Genomic DNA, 21300 nt, shown 5'->3' on the forward strand with positions numbered 1-21300 from the left:
TTAGGTGATCTGATTCATGATTCAGGTAGACATATGCCAATTGTCATACATAGCCAAATTAAAACATTAGCTTAATGAACCTTATTTAATTGATTCCTATAGACATATAGTGACCCAATTAAGTTAGGTATTTGTGCAAGTATCTCAATGGAGACTTGTATATAGCTTTGGATTCTAGGTTAATAGAACCACCTATGAATGTAAATAATAAGAAAAGTTGGCATCGAATGAAATGTTGAATAAACCTATAATCCCAGGTTTTAGTCTATTGTCTTTTCCAAGTAATTTTAATTTTTGTTAGTTAACTTAGTGCTTGTTTTAATTTTGTTTTACTTGCCACACAGTAATGATGGAATGAAAAAAATATTGGATGGATGAGAAGTGGGTGGAGAGGAGAAGACGAAATCTAAATGTAGAGAGAAGAAAATAGGGGAGAATGAGAGGTATCCGGGAATTCTAATATAAAAGCCCCTAACACAATGTCGCGATGCTCCTTTATTTGTGCCACAAAGCCCTAGCCCTGACCCAATGTATGGGCCGGGTCTTAATGCACTACCACGGCATGGTGTACCTAGAGTTGTGGCGGCCTCCTCTCGACTTTTTGTATGAAATGAAGCATTCTCATTGTGTTGCGGCATAGTTTTTTTTTTTTAATTACCTACTTACCTCATGTAAGTCTCAGACCTACAAAAAAAAAAACTAGGAAAAAAACATGAAAATGATAAGTTAAAATTTATAAAGAATACAAACTAAAAATAACAACTAAAATAAACTATGTTGCGAAACTTAGGCTTCGTCCCTAGAAGCGCTTCGTTTAAAGTCGTAAACTGGATTGATGTGGAGCTCATTTGTGATTAGAGAGATCGATGGACGAATGTTGTCGATAAATAGGTCCTCCCCAAAAATGCTTCAAACGTTGTTCATTCACTTTGAATGACTCATTAGTCAATCCATCAACTACTTCCATTGCTCCATGTCGAAAAACTCTTGATACACTAAAGGGTCTCGACCATCTAGATTTCAACTTCCCTGGAAATAACTTTAAATATGAATTGAACAACAGTACGTGCTGACTTGGCTCAAAATGCTGCTCGACAATATTTTAATCATGCCAACTCTTTGTCTTTTCCTTATATAATTTGGCATTCTCATAAACATCCAAGCAAATTTTATCCATCTCATTTAATTGAAGCAATCTTTTCTTGCCAACTGATTTTAAATCAAAATTTAATTTCTTGATGGCCCAAAATGCGTTATGTTGCAATTCAACTGGGTGGTGACACGTTTTTCCAAAACCCAAATGATATAGGGACATACCTATTGAAGGTTTGTAAGCTATCTTGTATGCCCACAATGCATCGTCAAGTCTACTGGCTTAGTCTTTCCTTGATAGTGATACTGCTTTTTCTAACATTCTTTTTATTTCTTGGTTTGACACTTCCACTTGTCCACTTGTCTTAGGGTGATAAGTCGTGGCTACCTTGTTTGTCACTCTATACTTTTCGAGTAATGCATAAAAATATTTATTGCAAAAGTGCATCACTTCATCACTCATGATAGCTCTTGGTGTACCGAATCTAGTGAAAATGCTTTTCTTTAGAAATTTCATCACCACCTTAACATTGTTTGTAGGCAAGGTTAAGGATTCTACCCACTTTGACACATGGTCGATAGCCACTAAAATGTAGCGATTGTTGAATAAGGATATGAATGGTCCCATGAAATTGATTCCCCAAACATCAAAAATCTTCACTTCCAAAATGTTGTTAAGTGGCATCTCATGTCTTCTAGAAATGTTCCCCACTTTTTGACATTTGTCATAATGCAAAAAAAACTTATAAGCATCCTTGAATAACGCTGGCCGATACTAACTTGATTGAATAGCTTTGGCTGTTGTTTTGTCTCCACCAAAATGACCCTCATATTCAGATGAGTGAAATGTCTCAACATGATTTCAACTTCTTCTTCTAGAATACACCTTCTTATAATTTTATTAGCATAATGTTTAAACAAAAATGGTTCATCCTACATATAAAATTTAACATCATGCAAAAATTTCTTTCTTTGTTGAAAAGTTAAATTTGGAGGTAGAAGCTTACTTACAATGAAATTTCTTTTGACAAACATGTAACAATTGTTCATCATGAAAAGTTTCATTGATCAAGTAATGTCCTTACCTTGGTTGTAATGCTCTAACCTTGACAAATGGTCTACTACTTGATTTTTTGAACCTTTTTCTGTCCCTAATCTCCAAATCAAATTCTTATAGCAACAGAACCCATCTTATTAACCTTGGCTTGGCATCCTTGTTAGCAACCAAATACTTAATTGCAAAGTGGTTAATATAAAAAATAACTTTAGTGCCAATCAAGTATGAACGAAATTTGTCAAATGCATACACAACAGCTAATAACTCTTTCTCAATGGTGGTGTAATGGACCTAGGTTTTAGTCAAGGTTTTACTGGCCTAAAATATAAAATGAAAAATTTTATTCTTTCTCTGTCCTAACACTGCACCTACAGCATGATCATTAGCATCACACATAAGCTTGAATGGGAGTGAACAATTAAGACCTACAATAATGGGTGCAGTTGTCAATTTCTTTTTCAATTCTATAAATGCAGCATGACATGCATCATCAAATTTAAGTGGGATATCTTTTTCTAAAAGATTGCATAAAGTTTTAGCAAATTTGGAAAAATCTTTAATGAATCGTTGATAACAGTTGGCGTGTCCAAGGAAACTCCGAATACTTTTTACTAAGGATGGTGGTGGGAGCTTTTCAATGGTCTCAATCTTGGCTTCGTCCACCTCCAATCCTTTGCTAGACACCTTTTGACCAAGAACAATGCCTTCTTGTACCACAAAATGGCATTTCTCCTAATTTAAAATCAAGTTTGTCTCCTCTTATCGTTGTAACACCTTGTCAAGATTGAATAAACATTCATCAAAATTATTACCAAAAACTTAGAAATCATCCATAAATACCACTATGGTTTTCTCCACCATATCCGAGAAGATAGACATCATGCAACGTTGAAATGTGGCTGGAGCATTACACAATCCAAATGGCATCCTTCTAAATGCGAAATACCATAGAGACATGTGAAGGTTATTTTCTCTTAATCTTCTAATGCTATGGCAATCTGATTATGGCCCATGTATCCATCCAAGAAGTAGCAATACTCTCTTTCAGCTAACCTATCCAACATCTGGTCAATGAAAGGTAAAGGAAAATGATCTTTCCTTATGGCCTTGTTTAGCTTTTTGTAATCCATGTATACTCTCCATCCAGTGATTGTTCTTGTGGGAATGAGCTCACTGTTTTCATTTGCCACCACTATCATCCCACCTTTATTTGGTACGTATTGCACCAGACTTACCCATTCACTATCTAAAATACAATAAATGATGCTAGAATCCAACCATTTAATTATTTCCTTCTTGACCATTTTTTTCTTGATTGGATTAAATCTCCTTTGATGTTCGATAGTGGCCCTATGATTATCCTCTAACAAAATTTTATGCATGCATATTGAAGGACTTATCCCCTTTATATCAGCTATTGACCACCCAAGTGCCTTTTTATGCTCTCTTAGAACTCTAAGCAACTTTTCTTCCTACTTATTCGTAGGATTAGATGCAATAATAATCGAAAAAGTAGATGAGTTTCCAAGATATGCATACCTCAAATGATTTGGCAATGGTTTAAGTTCTAATGTAAAAGGGTCCTCAATTAAAGGTTTCACTAGTGAGGATGGAGAGGAAAACAAATCTAACAACTCAAACTGAGTTCCCAACACTTGAGATGGGGCATTCAAGGCATGGACACATTCTATAATCTCTTCATTATTGGGGTTAGATTCATAAATCAATGATACTTCTAGTCGGTCAATGAAATGATTTTCCATGAAAACTGCACTTGTGGCCCTATCCACCACTCTAACTGTAAAGCAATCATCATGATTGTTTGTAAACTTTAAGTGTGAGACCCCAACCTCTATAGGCTTGTAGCTAAGCATAGATGTAATAATACGAGCCAGGGGTAGTTTCGTCAGTTTCTCTAATAAGCTTCCAGAAGAAAGTTTTATGATATTTTAAGATCTAAATAGGTATAAGTTTGCATAAATGATGTGTATTGATGAAAACATGAAGAAAACTAGAAGTTTCAACAATTTTCATAACAAGGGCAAAATGGTCATTTTTCACCTTGGGTTAAAATTTTAAGTTTTTATGAACCCGAGTATGTTTACACCATTATAGACCTTGTCCTAGTGTCAAAAGAGCAAAAAGATTGCACAAAGGGTTGCATGAGAACAAGTTAACTAGTCAAGGGCATTTTCGTAATTTTATGGGAATCGATAAGTTTGGCCTATAAATATCTTGAAATTTCCAGCACCTTCTTGAATTTCCAGCAGCTTGTCTTCTTCTTCTTCTTCCCTCTCACGTTTCTTCAAAACTCCATGGAAGCTTGATATGGAGCTTGCATAATTTTCTCTCTCTAGCTCTAGTTTTCATACCTTTGAGCCCTTTTGACTAGAACTCTAGTATTATTTCACTCTCTCACTTCAAAACCCTTGATAAAGCTTATTTCCATACTTTTTCTCACTAGCTGGGCATTCTAGAGAGAGAAAAAGAGAATTACCCCATTGATTTGGAAGCTATTGGAAGAGAATTCAACTACAAAGAAACCCAAAGTTGAGTGATGAACTAAATTCGGTTTTTAGCTGTGAATAATGACTAGTAATTTAGATTAAGAGCTATTTTATTGTTGAGCATGTTCATTACTTTTTTAGTGATTAAGATAGTGAACATAGATAGCCATTTAATGTGGCAATTGAAAGCTAGCTAAGAGATAGCTTTTAGAGTTCGTAGTGTGTGAATTGACCTATTGTTTATGCTAATGTGATCCTAGGTTCTAATGAAGTCCCATCCTTCCAATTGGATCATTAGGGGAATTAGAGTCAACTAAAGGCTCAACAATAAATCGGTGAGTGGACTGCCTTCAAAAGTTGTTTTAGGAAATATATTGTAATTGCCACCCATTTGAATGAATTATCAAGTTTTTCATGAAAACAAGTGCCTTAGGAACAAGCTTTTGCAAAATGGTTTTATGTTGTAACATGTGATTGCTATGGATTCATGCACTATTGTATTATGATGATATATATATATGTGTGTGTGTGTGTTGTGCATGATGAACGATATTGTGTATAATGACTGTAACCGTGTGTGTGCACGATGTGGGGGAAATGCACATGCTGGTGATGATGGTGGCATGAAAGATAGATGATGATAGTGCCTGTGTACACGATGTGGGGTGATGTACATGATGGCACTGATTGTGCACGATGTGGGGGGATGCACACGATGGTGCCGACTATGTGCACGATGTGGGGGGATGTACATGAGCCGAGGGTGATTATGATGATGTTGATGTTTATCTATGTAATTATGTATATCTAGACTTATGAAATGAAAATGTATGAATGTGATATATGATTGACATATACGAGAAATTTGATACATTGCACTTTGGGAAATTTCATGTGTTGTATGTTGATTTTATTGTTTTAGCAGGATGGCCTTTTTTTGAGTGAGGGGAAACTTTTCTCTTGTTGCTCTGTTCTCGCTGCAGCAAAATTCATTATCGCTGCAGTGAGAAACTCCCAGGATTGGATGGGTAGATTGACCGAAAACTCGTTGCAGCAAGAATGCATTTTCGTTGCAGCAAGAATGACACTGTAGCTTCTCACTGCAGCGAAATTCATTCTTGCTGCAGCAAGAAACTTTTTGTTTCTGGGTTACAATTTCACTGCAGTGAGATTGAATCTCGCTACAGCGAAAAACTTTCTGTTTTGTCTCCTATCTTGTCCAATAGCTACCCTATTTTTCACTTCTTTGCTACCATATCGTAGCATGGACTTCCAACATTAAGGACTAAATGATTTAAGTTTAAAATGAGGAGGTTTAGTGAGAAACCCTCGGTCAGTTGAGAAACCCTTATTCGGCTAATAACTAAATTCCAACGTCATTGAAGCAAAAATTCATTCTCGCTGCAGCGCAGATTCATTGTCATATTTGACTTGCTTTCGTATCATTGATGCTTTCATTCTTCAAATGGTTCGTTATGTATGGGTTCATGATTTCCAAATGATTAATCATTTAAGGGCTTGATGAGGGTTTTTAATATGAATCGAACTAAATTGCATTGTTTTGAAACAAGTGCATCATGATTTTAAATTCTCCCTAATTGTTGCTTGTTCTCTTCCTTATTCACTCATTGGATTTATACTCACCATTTTCAAATTCATGTTTTCAGATCACGAGGCAGCCGGTAACTAGGACGAGGTGTCCTTGTAGACTTGTGTCCATCTTTTGGTAGGTGTCTAGGCATTCAGTAGCTGTACATTCATCCGAGTCCCTCCGTTGGAAGTCGAGTATTATTTTGTTGTGTATAGACGAACCTAATGTAAATTGTTAAGATACATGTTGTAAACAATGTATATACATTTACTTGGTATGCCAGTGTGAGATGGCAAATGTTAAATATTATTTTGGTTCTAAGTTATGAAATTTGACTTAGTAATTGATGATGGGATGATGAACATGTCAGATTAATAGGCTTGCTTGGGCTTAGTAGATTACGTCTATTGGGCCCATGCGCCAATCATGGCCCAGAAATTGGGTCGTGACATTAAGGCTCAAAAATGTCAAATGTTAACTCTTAATCTTGTACTCGCCAAGTAAGTTCTCCCTTATTAACATTAATAAGTGCTCTGGCTATGCATAAGAAAGGTCTCCCAAGTATAACAAGCACCTCTCTATCTTTCTTTATATCAAGAACTATAAAATCTGGTGCAAATATGAATTTATCCACCTTTACAAGCACATCCTCCACTATGCCTTTTGGATATAAGAGCGTTTTATCTAATAATTGAAGGGTCATAGTGGTGGGCTTGATCTCTCTCAAACACAACTTGTTGTAGACTAACATTGACATCAAATTAATACTTACCCTTAAATCACTCAAAGCTTTAGCAAAGAATAACACACCAATTGTGCATGGAATAGTAAAGTTGCTTAGGTCTTTAAGTTTTCGAGAGAGCTTATTCTGAATGATTGCTTTGCACTCTTCAGTAACTGCTATTGTCTCAAGCTCACCTAATCTTCTCTTATTAAAGAAGATGTTTTTCAAAAATTTTACATATGAAGGCATTTGCTCTAATACCTCTGCAAATGCGATGTTGATGTGAAGCTTTTTAAACACCTCCACATATTTTTGAAACCAACTTTCCTCTTGTTACTTCTTGAAACGTTCAGAAAAAGGTGGTGATGGTACAGTTGCCTTAGTCACTATTGCTTGACACTGTTCACTAGACTTTAAAATCTGAGTTCCACTCTCCACAGTATTATCTTTTTGTGCAACTTTTTATGGGTTGCTGTTAACCTTTTTTCCACTTCTCAAAGTGATGGCCTCAACATGTTCTTTGCCCTCTCTTTAAATTTACTTCAGCATCACTAGGTAATGCTCCTTGAGGTTAGTTGTTTAATAAATTGGCAAGTTGATCAACTTGAGTCTCAAGGTTTTGAAGTGATGCTACTTGACTTTGAATTAGAGCTGTTTGACTTTGTATGATGCTATCATTCTGTGTCATGTATTGCTTTGCCAAATCTTTAGCAATTAGCTTCTTTTTTAGGATAGGCTCTCTGGCTTCTTGTTGGAATCCCAGAGGTACATTTAGCCTTAAAGTTAAGGAAAACCCTTGATTATTACCCCAAGAGAAATTTGGATGATTTCGCCACCCTGGGTTGTACATGTTGGTGTAAGGGTTATTTTCCTGTCTATTCCCCACAAATTGCACTGTTTTTGATAAGCTTGGATGCTAAGGGTTGGAATGATTATCTCCATAACATTCGCAAGCTACAAAAGGACTTTGACTAAAGTTAGTACCAAAAGATTCGTGTCTTAGGTGGAACTACTACTTGGGTGAATATTGCCGAAATGGCATCTACATCATGAACTCTAACTCGTCTCCTATACATTGATCACTTTGCTGGCCACTAGTAGTTGTTTACAACCATCTCCTCTAATAAATTATATGCCGCATTAATTGAGTTAGCCATTAAAGCTCCTCCTATAGTGGCATCAACGGGAGTCCAAACATGCCCACTCAAACCATTGTAGAAAGTCTACACCTGAAGCCATTTTGGAAGACCATGATGAAGACAACATTGAAGTAATTCTTTGCATCTTTACCAAGCCTCTTACCCACACAAGGAATAGAGAGGAATACCCTAACGAGAAATGGGAAAATCTATGCTATTACATTGTGAAGAAGGAGATAATGGAGTCCAAGGAATTGGAACACTAGTAGGATGAGCAGCCTTTACAAGCGACTGAGAATCATGCTACATGAATGATGTAATATCATTTCTCATTTTCGTTATCTTAGTCGAAGGAAAGAACTTGGCAAGGAACTTTTAAGCAAAATCATCTCATGTTGTTATTAAGCCAATGGGGAGTGCATTCAGCCATGCTTTGGATTTAGCCCTCAATTAGAAAGGAAAAAGCCTCAAACAAATTGCATCACTTATGACACCATTGTGCTTGAATGTATCACGAATTTCCAAGAAATTTGATATATGAACATTTGTATCATCATTTGGAAAGCCCTGAAACTAGACTAAGGTTTGAGTCATGGTGATGATAGCTAGCTTGATCTCAAGATTGTTTGCTTGAATAGTTGGCCTTCGAATGCTAGATGGAATTCCTTACACCAATCAGATAGCATCATCCCTTAAGTAATGATTTTCAGCTACTACACACTCTTGGATTTGTTCACCTAGTTAATCAACCATTGTATTTATTGGAGCAACACCTTGTTGATTTTTTAGGCGAAGTTGTTTGAATGTTCTCTCAATCTCTTGATCACAAGGTATAATCTCCAAGTCTTTTGCTCTACTCATACAACAACTGAACACACATACAAAACAAAGAAGTAAAACTTAAATTAAGAATAATTTGTGAAATTTTAATATTAGCAAATAATAAAGAAACAGAATACATGGCAACGGTGTCAAAAACTTCTTGTTAATTTTCATGCAAGTACACATTATCACAAACAAGTAATATAGTAGAAGTAGAGTATCGTTCCCATAGGGATTTGTTTCTAAATTTTCATTAAGTACTAAAATTTTATAACAAATTATTCTTATTTAAGCAATCCAAAATTTGAACAAAAATGAACTAATTAAAATAAAATTAAAATAAACACTAAATTAATCAACAGAAATTGAATATGCTTGAGAAAGACAATGAATTAAATACTTAGGATTATGGGTTCATTCAAAACTTCATCTGATACCAGCTTTTCTTATTATTTATCTTTTCTAGGTGATTTTACTAACCTAGAATCCAAAGTTATGGACAATTCTCCAATGAGATGCTTGCACAAATACCTAAGTTAATTATTTTAATATATGCCTATAGGAATCAATTAAATTAAGTTCATTAAGCAGTTGTCCTAAATTAGCTATGTATGGCAATTGGCGTATGTCCACCCGAATCACAAATCAAATCACCTAAGTGACTTTAATATACACTATTCAAATCTTAATCCAACCTAAAATCTCTCAGTCGAGTTTTAATTAGATTCATAAATCAATTAATTATTGATTAGACAATTAAAGGCATTAAAAACATATTTGAATAAGTAAAACTAAACCCATTCATGATAAATAAATAAAAAATTAAATATTCAGACTACATGTTGAAATTCACCATAATCCTAGAAAAATAAATTCGTTTATGATATCTATATAAAACAATATCCAAGAAAGTTAACCATGAATTCAAAACAAGAAAATAATTATAACAGAAAAGAGAGAAATAAACTAATGTTGAAGCATTGTTGATCTCAAAACTCTCTCAATTGCTCTTGATTTCTTGGTTGATTCTTGGCTCCAATTCTACAAACAAGCTACTACCATCCTCCTTCTTGAATCCTTTCAAAAAGTCCCATAAATATGTGCAACATGCCTTATTTTACAAGTTCTTGTAAAAAAATTTTACTTTTGGAAACTAGGGTGGCATAAAGATGTCGTGGCATTCATTGGTGGCATTGCGATGCTACTTCTTTAGCACTGTGGTGCTCTGGCCATGGGCCAAAATATGATGCACCTCAGTAGCTTAGCACCGTGACCTTGATTTTCACAGCACTGTGACCTTATCTCCCTCAGCACGCAGCCCTAGAGCAACTCAAGGTCGTGGCTCTAGTGACCATGCTGACTTGTGCAAAATCGCATCTGTCCATCATCTTTTAGTGTAATTTTCACCTTTATCTGGTCTGAAATGAAAAAAGTGGTAAACATGAAAGTTCTAGTCTATTCTCTTAGCTTTCTAATAGGTTAAGAATCACATCAATCAGACTTTGTAGCTTAAGTTATCATTGAATTATTACATCATGTATGAATGAAGCTGTCACGACCCAGAACTCCCATCGAGCTCGTTAGAACCATCGTAAAGTCTCGTCAAACATTCTTGAGCCCGAATACTGACCGAAACCTCGTAAGGCTTTCATATTAGTTTTCTTACCTCCTCTGTGATCGATTGTAACTAAAATCATGTTTTAAAATGATATGGACCATTTTCCCATCCAAAAACAATGAAAATTTATTTCTGCCTCACAGGTGTATTTTAGTCATTTTTTTTCTTTTTTCGAAAATTTCAAAATTCGTAAAAAATGTAATATGTAAGTGGAAACACATATTTCATGATTTAAATTAAATTTTGAAGTCTAAAACATTTGTTTAAAGTAAAATTATAGCTATTTGAATATAATAAAAACATTAAATAAAATATTCTATTTTCTTAAAACATAATTTTTTTCAAAGTCTTCCTAAAATAACTTTTGTAGCGTAAGAGCAAAATAAATTCATTCATATAGTAATAAAGATAATTAAAATATGAAATTTCATTTATAGTGATACGTGGGGCCCCAATTGACCAAGAAGGTGTAGGGCTACGAACCCTTACTTTCTAGGATGCAACTCCGAGATTAATTCTCGTATTAGTCAATTATCAACAAACTGTCCTGAGCCTGAAAAATGGATAAGAAGAGAGGTGAGATTACATAATCCCAGTGAGTAAACAATTACCATCAAAAGCATCTAAAGCCGAGTAGATGGAGACAATATAAAAACGTTATATGTCAATAATGTTCATAACGCAAAATTCGTTTCGATCTATACCAAACCATTTCTTTTCATCAAAATTTCCTAGCTTATGAATTTCTTAAACTTGGCCCCTGCTAGAATCATTCTCGCGGGTACCTTCGTCAAGGTATCCCACTGAGACCGTAAAGGTTGTTAAATGTCCCATACCCATAAACATGTTTTCACATTTGACACACAACCGTTCCTTGGCGTTGGCTGAGTCTCACTCTCACGTGGTGGTCAGAACGTGAGCTGCACTCAAATCTTACCTCAAGAGATACTTCATCCAACATCTCCCCCCGAAGGTAAGTATACAATTCGGTTACCGTGCCCCTCTCATAGGCAGTCCACGGAAACCCCCACCACTGTAGTGATCGTTAATATACCACCAGACCCATAAAATTTTCAATAGCATAATATGGCGAATAAAATTTAATCCAGTATACCGAGACCAATCCAAAACTGTTCATATATTTCATGCCAACCCCAAAATTTAGCCATCATGCTACCATAGTGTCATAAGCCACAATTTCAATAACATATAAAATCATAAATTCAACACAGTCTTCATATACTCAATTTTCCTAAAACAATATTTGATTTCAAAACCAGTATAAATCTCATTTTTATTAAAAAATATTTTAATTGAAAAACATAATATTTTATAATTTAAACTCACCATTCAATAAAAGCATCAAACAAGTATAATTACTCTAGATATTTAAGACGATAAATTGTCCACTCACTGTATTAGGAGTAGAAATACTCCTATTTTTAGTCCGCAGGTACAGTCCTTTACCCGTATCCAATGGCTCACCACCTAGCCATAATCCATGACACATATTCCAATTAAATTGTGTCTAACAGTCATAAGCTATTTCAGGCTCGATATATATGCATGATATGAAATCAAAAATGCATGGGTAGCCATCCAGACCCGGTATTAGCCTAAGTCAATTTTTCATCCGATAAATTGGCCAATGCGTCCAATTTCACTCCAACTTGCTCCATTTCTTTTCCAATCCCTCAATTCACCAAACACAAACTAATTAACACACAATTAGGCAAAATTTATCTTCACTTTTCTTCTTGGAACTTTCGGCCAACAATGGTACACTAACTCTGTGATTTTTCTTACTTAATTTTCTCTCTATAATTCATTAATTCTTACACCAAAAACTATTATTTATTAATCAAATCACCTAGAATAACATCCAATTCTTCCTCATTATTCACTTAGAGAATTCAGCTATTGATGGGCACCAAACCTTTTGTGGTTTTCTTCACTTGTTTTCATGCTACACATCATTAATCACCTAAAAACACTAACATACCTAAAAATCAAACCAATCCAAGATCATTCTCTCTCCATACCCATTTTGCCTACCACTTATTCACTATGAAATCATGCTTCTCAACCATAAAAATAAGAAAATAAAACATGGGTATTGTAAATCTCGAGTAAAAATAAAGAATTTTCACTTCACCTTGCTTAATTCCTTAGAATCCCACACTTTTTCTTCAATTTTCCCACCTGGGGTTTGTGTTCTTTCCTTTCCTCTTCACTTCATGCTTTGGCCGGCCATATGGGTGAGACTAAGAGAGTTTTAAATAGATTTTACAAGCAAGTTCTAGAATGATCCAAGCTTGACACATGGCATGTTTCCATTAGTCCATGTGTAATACTTATCCATTAAACAATCTCTCTCCACCACATAAAATGTTTTAATTATCCACAACATAAAATGTTAATGGCTGAAATCCATAGGCATGACAAGTGTTAGGTGGTGTAAAATTCTAAAACTCTAACTTTGCCCCTGTAAACTCAAAAAATTATCGTTTTGCCCCTAGGACTCCAAAAATGTCAGAATTTAAATTTTTCACCCTTCAAACTCAAATCATACTCCAATGAGTCCAATGTGATCAAAATATTTTCTAAAAATTCCCATTTTATCCTTGGGTGACAAAATTACCATTTTGCCCTTAGAACATGAAAATTCCAAATTGACTCCAATTCAGCCCTCGAACTTCAAATCATCATTTTAAGTCATTCTTGAACTGTAAAATTTTGAATTTCACCTTAAAATCCCTATTTGACCTAGTTCGAGGCTTATATCAACTTTATTGTACCTCTAAGTACAGTACCCACTTTTGTCGATTTTTCGAGGCTCTCCTAGTATGTAAACATGTTATCCATCACATGTATGTGATGACAAGTATTTTATAAGATCGAGCTTTACAGCACTACCCCCCTTAAAATAAAATTTTGTCCTCAAAATTTCTCTTATCAAACTCAAAGAAAAGGTGGGGTATTTTCTTTCATTATTTCAACATAATTCCTGTTTATCTCACAGGTATGAAAGATCAATCTTCTTAATCATATTAATCCATCTCGTATAGCTTAACCATGCTATAGATCATATTTCCTTGATATTATCTCCTTGACTATTTCCCAAAGTCTCTTATGTCCACATAGTTCAATTTCTGATAAAATTTCTTATCATTGTACTACCTACATCACTCATCATATATTAAGTTTGAATCTTAATTCACTAAAAATCATTCTTCATTTTAGTTGATCACAATATCAACTCCACATATGTGTATATGCCTTATAATACCATTTATGCTTCCAAGATCTATCTTGATTTGATCATTGAATACGATGCAGTATCACAATTCCTCAGAGTCATCCCTTTGTCCTCAATCATCTTTCATGCCTCTATATTGCCTTGTATCCTTCGTGTACTTCGACATTAATTTGTTACTTAAGATTTAAATTCATTTGAACTTTGTATACTTCAAGCATTTTTGAGTTCTAATTTCCATAATATAATAAGAAATTCTTACAGTAATATTCCATATGAACTTATTTACTATATTATTCTTGAAACCTTTATTTACTTTCTCCTCGTTTGATATTGACATCCTTGGTCACTATCTCACATCTTCATCTATAAGCATCTCCAAAACTCTTCATGTCCTATGTCCCACCTTAGGACATTCTTCTTATACTACGTCCACCTAAGGTTACTGTATTATAAGCTTCAACAAAACACTAAACATCTTTAGGATCATCATCATCCTGATCTTTTTTTGAGTCTGTTTCAAGTTTTCCCTTTTTCTTCTTTTGCCATCCCCTTACATTGCTCCCATAGCCTGGGCGAGAATGTCTAATGACTGATGTAGATGCCTACCCACTATAATACTCTTCTTCTGCTATCCTCAAGTTCTATATGCAAATGCATTCTATTCAATCTAACCTGACTTAACTTAACTCGGGGCCACATAGTGTCAGTGTGGATTTCTTAAAACAACTTTAAAACCAAAAACTTTAAAATCCAAAGCTTTAAAACCAAAATCTCTAATCTTTAAACCATGCTTTGATATCAATCAAATTGTCACGACCCAAAACTCCCATCAAGCCTGTGACAACCGTCGCGAAGTCTCGTCAGACATTTTTTACCCCGAATGCTAATGGAAACCTCGCAAGGCTTTTGTGTCAATTTCTTACCTCACATGTGATCGATAGTAACTAAAATCATGTTTTAAAACAATATGGACCATTTTCCCATCCAAAAATAATGAAAATTTATTTCTGGCTCACAGGGGCATTTTAGTCATTTTTTTCTTTTTTCGATAATTTTAAAAAATGTAATATGTAAGTGGAACACATATTTCCTTATTTAAATTAAATTTTGAAGTCTATAACATTCGTTTAAAGTAAATTTATAGCTATTTGAATATAATAAAAATATTAAATAAAATATTCTATTTTCTTAAAACCCAATAGTTTCAAAGTCTTCCTAAAATAACTTTTGTAGCGTAAGAATAAAATAAATTTATTCATATAGTAATAAAGATAATTAAAGTATGAAATTTCATTTACAGTGATACGTGGGCCCCCAACTGACCAAGAAGGTGTAGGGCTACGAACCCGTACTTTCTAGGATGCAAATCCGAGATTAATTCTCATTTGAATCAACTATCAAAAAACTATCCTAAGCCTGAAAAATGATAGCAAGAGAGGTGAGATTATATAATCCCAGTGAGTAAACAATTACCATCAAAAGCATCTAAAGCCAAGTAGATGGAGACATTATAAAGATGTTATATCTCAATAATGTTCATAACGCAAAATTCGTTTCGATCTATACCAAACCATTTCTTGTCATCAAAATTTCTCGGCTTATGAATTTCTTAAACTTGGCCCCTGCCAGAATCATTCTCGCGGGTACCTTCGTCAAGGTATCCCACTGAGATCGCCAAGGTTGTTAAATGTCCCATACCCATAAACATGTTTTCACATCTGACACACAGCCGTTCCTTGGCGTTGACTGAGTCTGACTCTCACGTGGTGGCCCGAATGTGAGGTGCACTCAAATCTTACCTTAGGAGATACTTCATCCAACATCTCCCCTCGGAGGTAGGTATATAATTAGGTTACCGTGTGTCACGACCCAGAAATCCCCTCGAACCCGTGACAACCGCCACGGTGCCCCTATGGGCACTCACCTCCCGAAATGCCAACCGAAACCCTGCAAGGCTTAATATCAGTTTCTCTTTTCCCCGGTGAGTATCCATTGCCAAATATTATGGTCTAAAGGATTTTGAGCTATTTTCAACTTAAAACTGATAAAATAAAAATTTGTCTCATAGGGGCATTTTGATCATTTTTCTCAAAAATCTCAAAATCAGTTAAAAATGTAGTATGCAAGTTAAAAACACATATTTCATAATCAAAAATAATTTTGGATGTCTAAAACATTTGTTTAAAATGAAATTATGACTATTAGTATAAAATAAAAATATTGAATAAAATATTCAATTTTTCTCATGAAATAATATTTTAAGAACACTGCATAAATAATTTTTACAACGTAAAACTAAAATAAATTCATATATATTGTAATACAGATAATCAAGATATAAAATTAAATTTGCAGTGACACGTGGGCCCACGAACGACCAAAAGTTTCTAGAGAGATAAACATACATATTTTGAGGATGTCAATCCAATTGTAATCCTCGATGAAATGAGCTATCTACAGATTTTTCTGAGCCTGAAATGGGTGGAAATGAGGGTGGTGAGATTATAAAATCCCAGTGAATAAACAAACACCGTTTAAATAAGCTAAAGCCGAGTAAAGGGAGACAATTAAAATATCCCATCATTTTAAGTATTTCACAATTTGAAAATTCATCCCAACCCATGCAAATGGTTGTATTTCATTTAATTTCTCATTAAGGCTTATGACTTTCATAACATTTGGCTCATGCCATCAAATAGTACTCGATGACACCTTGATCAAAGGTGTACACTCGAGCCCGCCAAGGCTGTTAAAAATTTCGTATACGCATAAAACATATTTTTAGTTTGAAAAATATAACCATTCCTTGGCATTAGCGGAGTTCATCATCACGAGGTGGTTTGGCGTGACGTGAACTCTATCCATACCTCAGGAGATACCCTACGTGCCTCTCCGACCGAGGTACATATATATATCTGAATTTCGTGCCCCTCTAATAGGCTAGTCCGCAGAATCCGCCTACTGCAGTAAGCTAAACCCACCATATAATAAAATTTTAACGGCATGACAGGGCTAATATAATACTACCCAGCCTACAAGGGTAAAATACAACAATTCATACAATTCATAAAACACAGCCCAGCCAATCATGCCAACACAATAATAATATATCATAAGCCATCAATTTCTAATCATAAATTTACAACATACCAGTGGTCTCCAATTACTCTATTTTCAAAATCGTTATTCAATTTCAAGACAATTTATAAAATCTTTTCATGTAAATACATTTTGTTTGTAAAACACAAAGATTTACCATTTAAACTCCTTTTCATAAAATTTCACCAAAACCGAATAAAAACATACTTTAGATAATAAAAATGATGGTAAGGTTACTCACAATGTCCAGAGTGGGGATTCTCGAAATACTCAGATTACTGGTCCTCGGGTACAATTTCCTTGCCTTTATCGGAGGACTCACCACCTTGACACAGTACAAAATTGAGAATTTCACCACATTGGTACTAAATTGAAATTAAACTAATTTAGACTACTAATTCATGATATGGAATGCAAAAGGTCTAAATTTTGCCTAAACACCATATTGACCTATTTCGGTCTTTTACCCGATAAATTGAAATACGCATCCAATTTAGCTCCAATTGATCCCATTTCTTTTTCTAATGCTTCAAATCACTAATGTCCAGCTAAATAACCCAAAATCAGCAAAGCCACATTCATATTTCTTCTTGGAAAAATTCGGCCAAAATGGTTCATCATTGTCACAATTTTTCCTACTTGATTTTCTTTCCATAATTCATTAATTTCCATATCAAAAACCATGATTTCATAATCAAATAACCTAAAATAACATCACATTCTTCCTCACCATTTACTTGAAAATTCAGCTAAGGCTAGGTAATGGGAAAAATGAATGTTTTTCTACATATTTTGTTTACTAACATGCTAAACTAACACTAAACACTAACATATATCAAAATCAAATCAATCCAACAATTTTCTCTCTCTAGACCCATATGACCAGCCATTAAATCACCATGAAAACATGCAATTTAATCATGGAAAATAAGGAGAAATGCTTGGGAATAAGAAAACTCAAGCTTAATAGAAAAAATCTTACCTTTTTCACTTAATTTCCTTGAAAATACACACTTTTTCTTTGATTTTCTCTCTCTAGGGTTTGGTTTTTGTTTTCTCTCTCTTCTTGCTGGTTTGGCCAAGCATGGGGTGGAAGATGGGCTGGTTTTTGTGCCTTTTAAAAAGGAAAAATAATAAATTAATAAAGGCATGACACGTGGCATCATGTCATTGGCCCGTTTTTAAAACTTTAAAAATTTTAATCCTTTTATGTCCACCACACAATTAGTCAATGGTCAAAATGAGGATAAGGGAAGACCATGTGCTGGACAAATGTCCTAGTGGTGGAAAATTACTGTTTTGCCCCTAGGGTGGTAAAATTACCATTTTACCCCTATGCTCCGAAAAATACCAAGAATAAATTTTTTTCACTTCTTAATCCTCAAATCATACTCCAATAAGTCAAATGGGGCCAAAAATCTTTTCTAAAAATTCCTGTTTTGTCCTCAAGTGGCAAATGATCACTGTACACCTAGATAGTGAAAATTTCAGTTTGACTCCAAATTGATCCTCGAACTCCGATTCACCATATTAAACCATTCTGGGACTTTAATATTCTTAATTTCATCTTAAATTCTCTATTTCATCTAGTTCGAGGCTTAAATCAACTTTATTGTACCTTTAGGTACAATACCGACTTTTGTAAATTTTTCGAGACTCTCCTAACATGCAAACATGCTATCCATCACATGTATGTCATGACAAGTATTTTATAGAGTCATGCTTGACATCTTTTCCCCTACTTCGATCAACCATATGATCCTTCTTCATGTCTGATTTTGACATCTAGATAAATATTAATATTTGAAAATTATTTCATTAATAAAATATTATTTTATTCTAAAAATTTTATCTTGTCTCTTTGGTTTCCAAAGTTCCTTATTATGCCTCAATTCTCATCCAACCAACTTTATTTATCACCATATCAAAGTATGGGGCATTCCCTGGAATCCCACACTTTTTCTTCAATTTTCCCACCTAGGGTTTGTGTTCTTCCCTTTCCTCCTCACTTCATGCTTTGGCCGCCCATATGGGTGAGACTAAGAGAGTTTTAAATAGATTTTACAAGCAAGTTCTAGAATGATCCAAGCTTGACACATGGCATGTTTCCATTGGTCCATGTGTAATACTTATCCATTAAGCAATCTCTCTCCACCACATAAAACTTTTCAATTATCAACAATGTAAAATGGTAATGGCTGAAATCCATGGGCATGACAAGTGTTAGGTGGTGTAAAATTCTAAAATTCCAACTTTTCCCGCATAAACTCATAAAATTACCGTTTTGCCCCTAGGACTCCAAAAGTCTCAGAATTTAAATTTTTAACCTTTCAAATTCAAATCATACTCTAATGAGTCCAATGTGATGAAAATATTTTCTAAAAATTTCCATTTTATCCTCGGGTGACAAAATTACCATTTTGCCTATAGAACATGAAAATTCTAAATTGACTCTAATTCAGCCCTCGAACTTCAAATCATCATTTTAAGTCATTTCTGAACTGTAAAATTTTGAATTTCACCTTAAAATCCCTATTTGACCTAGTTCGAGGCTTAGATCAACTTTATTGTACCTCTAGGTACAATACCGACTTTTGTTAATTTTTCGAGGCTCTCCTAGTATGTAAACATGCTATCCATCACATGTATGTCATGACAAGTATTTTCTAATGTCGGGCTTTACAGCACTACCCCACTTAAAATAAAATTTTGTCTTCAAAATTTCTTTTATCAAACTCAAAGAAAAGGTGGGGTATTTTCTTCCATTATTTCAACATACTTCCTGTTTATCTCACAAGTATGAAATATCAATCTTCTTAATCATATTAATCAATCGCGTACAGCTTAACCATGCTATAGATCATATTTCCTTGATATTATCTCCTTGACTATTTTCCAGAGTCTCTTATGTCCACATAGTTCAATTTCTGATAAAATTTCTTATCATTGTACTACCTACATCACTCATCATATATTAAGTTTGAATCTTAATTCACTAAAAATCATTCTTCATTTTAGTTGATCACAATATCCACCCAACATATGTGTATATGCCTTATAATCTCATTTATGCTTCCAAGATCTATCTTGATTTTATCATTGAATACGATGCAGTGTCACAATTCCTCAAAGTCATCCCTTTGTCCTCAATCATCTTTCATGACTCTATATTGCTTTGTATCCTTCTTGTACTTCGACATTAATTTGTTACTTAAGATTTAAATTCATTTGAACTTTGTATACTTCAAGCATTTTTTAGTTCTAATTTCCACAATATAATAAGAAATTCTTACAGTAATATTCCATATGAACTTATTTACTATATTATTCTTGAAACCTTTATTTACTTTCTCCTCGTTTGATATTGACATCCTTGGTCACTATCTCACATCTTCATCTATAAGCATCTCCAAAACTCTTCATGTCCTATGTCCCACCTTAGGACATTCTTCTTATACTACGTCCACCTAAGGTTACTGTATTATAAGCTTCAACAAAACACTAAACATCTTTAGGATCATCATCATCCTGATCTGCTTTTCAGTCTATTTCAAGTTTTCCCTTTTTCTTCTTTTGCCATCCCCTTACATTGCTCCCACAGCCTGGGCGAGAATGTCTAATGACTGATGTAGATGCTTTCCCACTATAATACTCTTCTTCTGCTATCCTCAAGTTCTATATGCAAATGCATCATATTCAATCTAACCTGACTTAACTTAACTCGGGGCCACATAGTGTCAGTGTGGATTTCTTAAAACAACTTTAAAACCAAAAACTTTAAAATCCAAAGCTTTAAAACCAAAATCTCTAATCTTTAAACCATGCTTTGATATCAATCAAATTGTCACGACCCAAAACTCCCATCGAGCCCGTGACAACCGTCGCGAAGTCTCGTCAGACATTTTTTACCCCGAATGCTAACGAAAACCTCGCAAGGCTTTTGTATCAATTTCTTATCTCACATGTGATCGATAGTCACTAAAATCAAACAATATGGACCATTTTCCCATCCAAAAACAATGAAAATTTATTTCTGCCTCATAAGGGTATTTTAGTCATTTTTTTTCTGTTTTCAAAAATTTTGAAATCCGTAAAAAATGTAATATGTAAATGGAAACACATATTTCATGATTTAAATTAAATTTTGAAGTCTAGAACATTCATTTAAAGTAAATTTATAGCTATTTGAATATAATAAAAACTTTAAATAAAATATTCTATTTTCTTAAAACACAATAGTTTCAAAGTCTTCCTAAAAAAACTTTTGTAGCGTAAGAGTAAAATAAAATTATTCATATAGTAATAAAGATAGTTAAAGTATGAAATTTTGTTTACAGTGATACGTGGGCCCCCAACTGACCAAGAAGGTGTAGGGCTACGAACCCTTACTTT

At 34.3% G+C, this 21300-nt stretch overlaps 1 long non-coding RNA gene across 1 annotated transcript; it reads right to left on the minus strand.

The window, feature by feature from the left end:
• LOC108662530 lies at positions 15567-17234 on the minus strand. Its single transcript, XR_001928412.1, has 3 exons — positions 17150-17234; positions 16215-16281; positions 15567-15756 (listed from the first exon to the last, which is right to left on the minus strand). It is a non-coding gene; the product is annotated as an uncharacterized LOC108662530 (long non-coding RNA).

Source organism: Theobroma cacao, chromosome 6 (assembly GCF_000208745.1).
Source record: "Theobroma cacao cultivar B97-61/B2 chromosome 6, Criollo_cocoa_genome_V2, whole genome shotgun sequence".
NCBI lineage: Eukaryota > Viridiplantae > Streptophyta > Magnoliopsida > Malvales > Malvaceae > Theobroma > Theobroma cacao.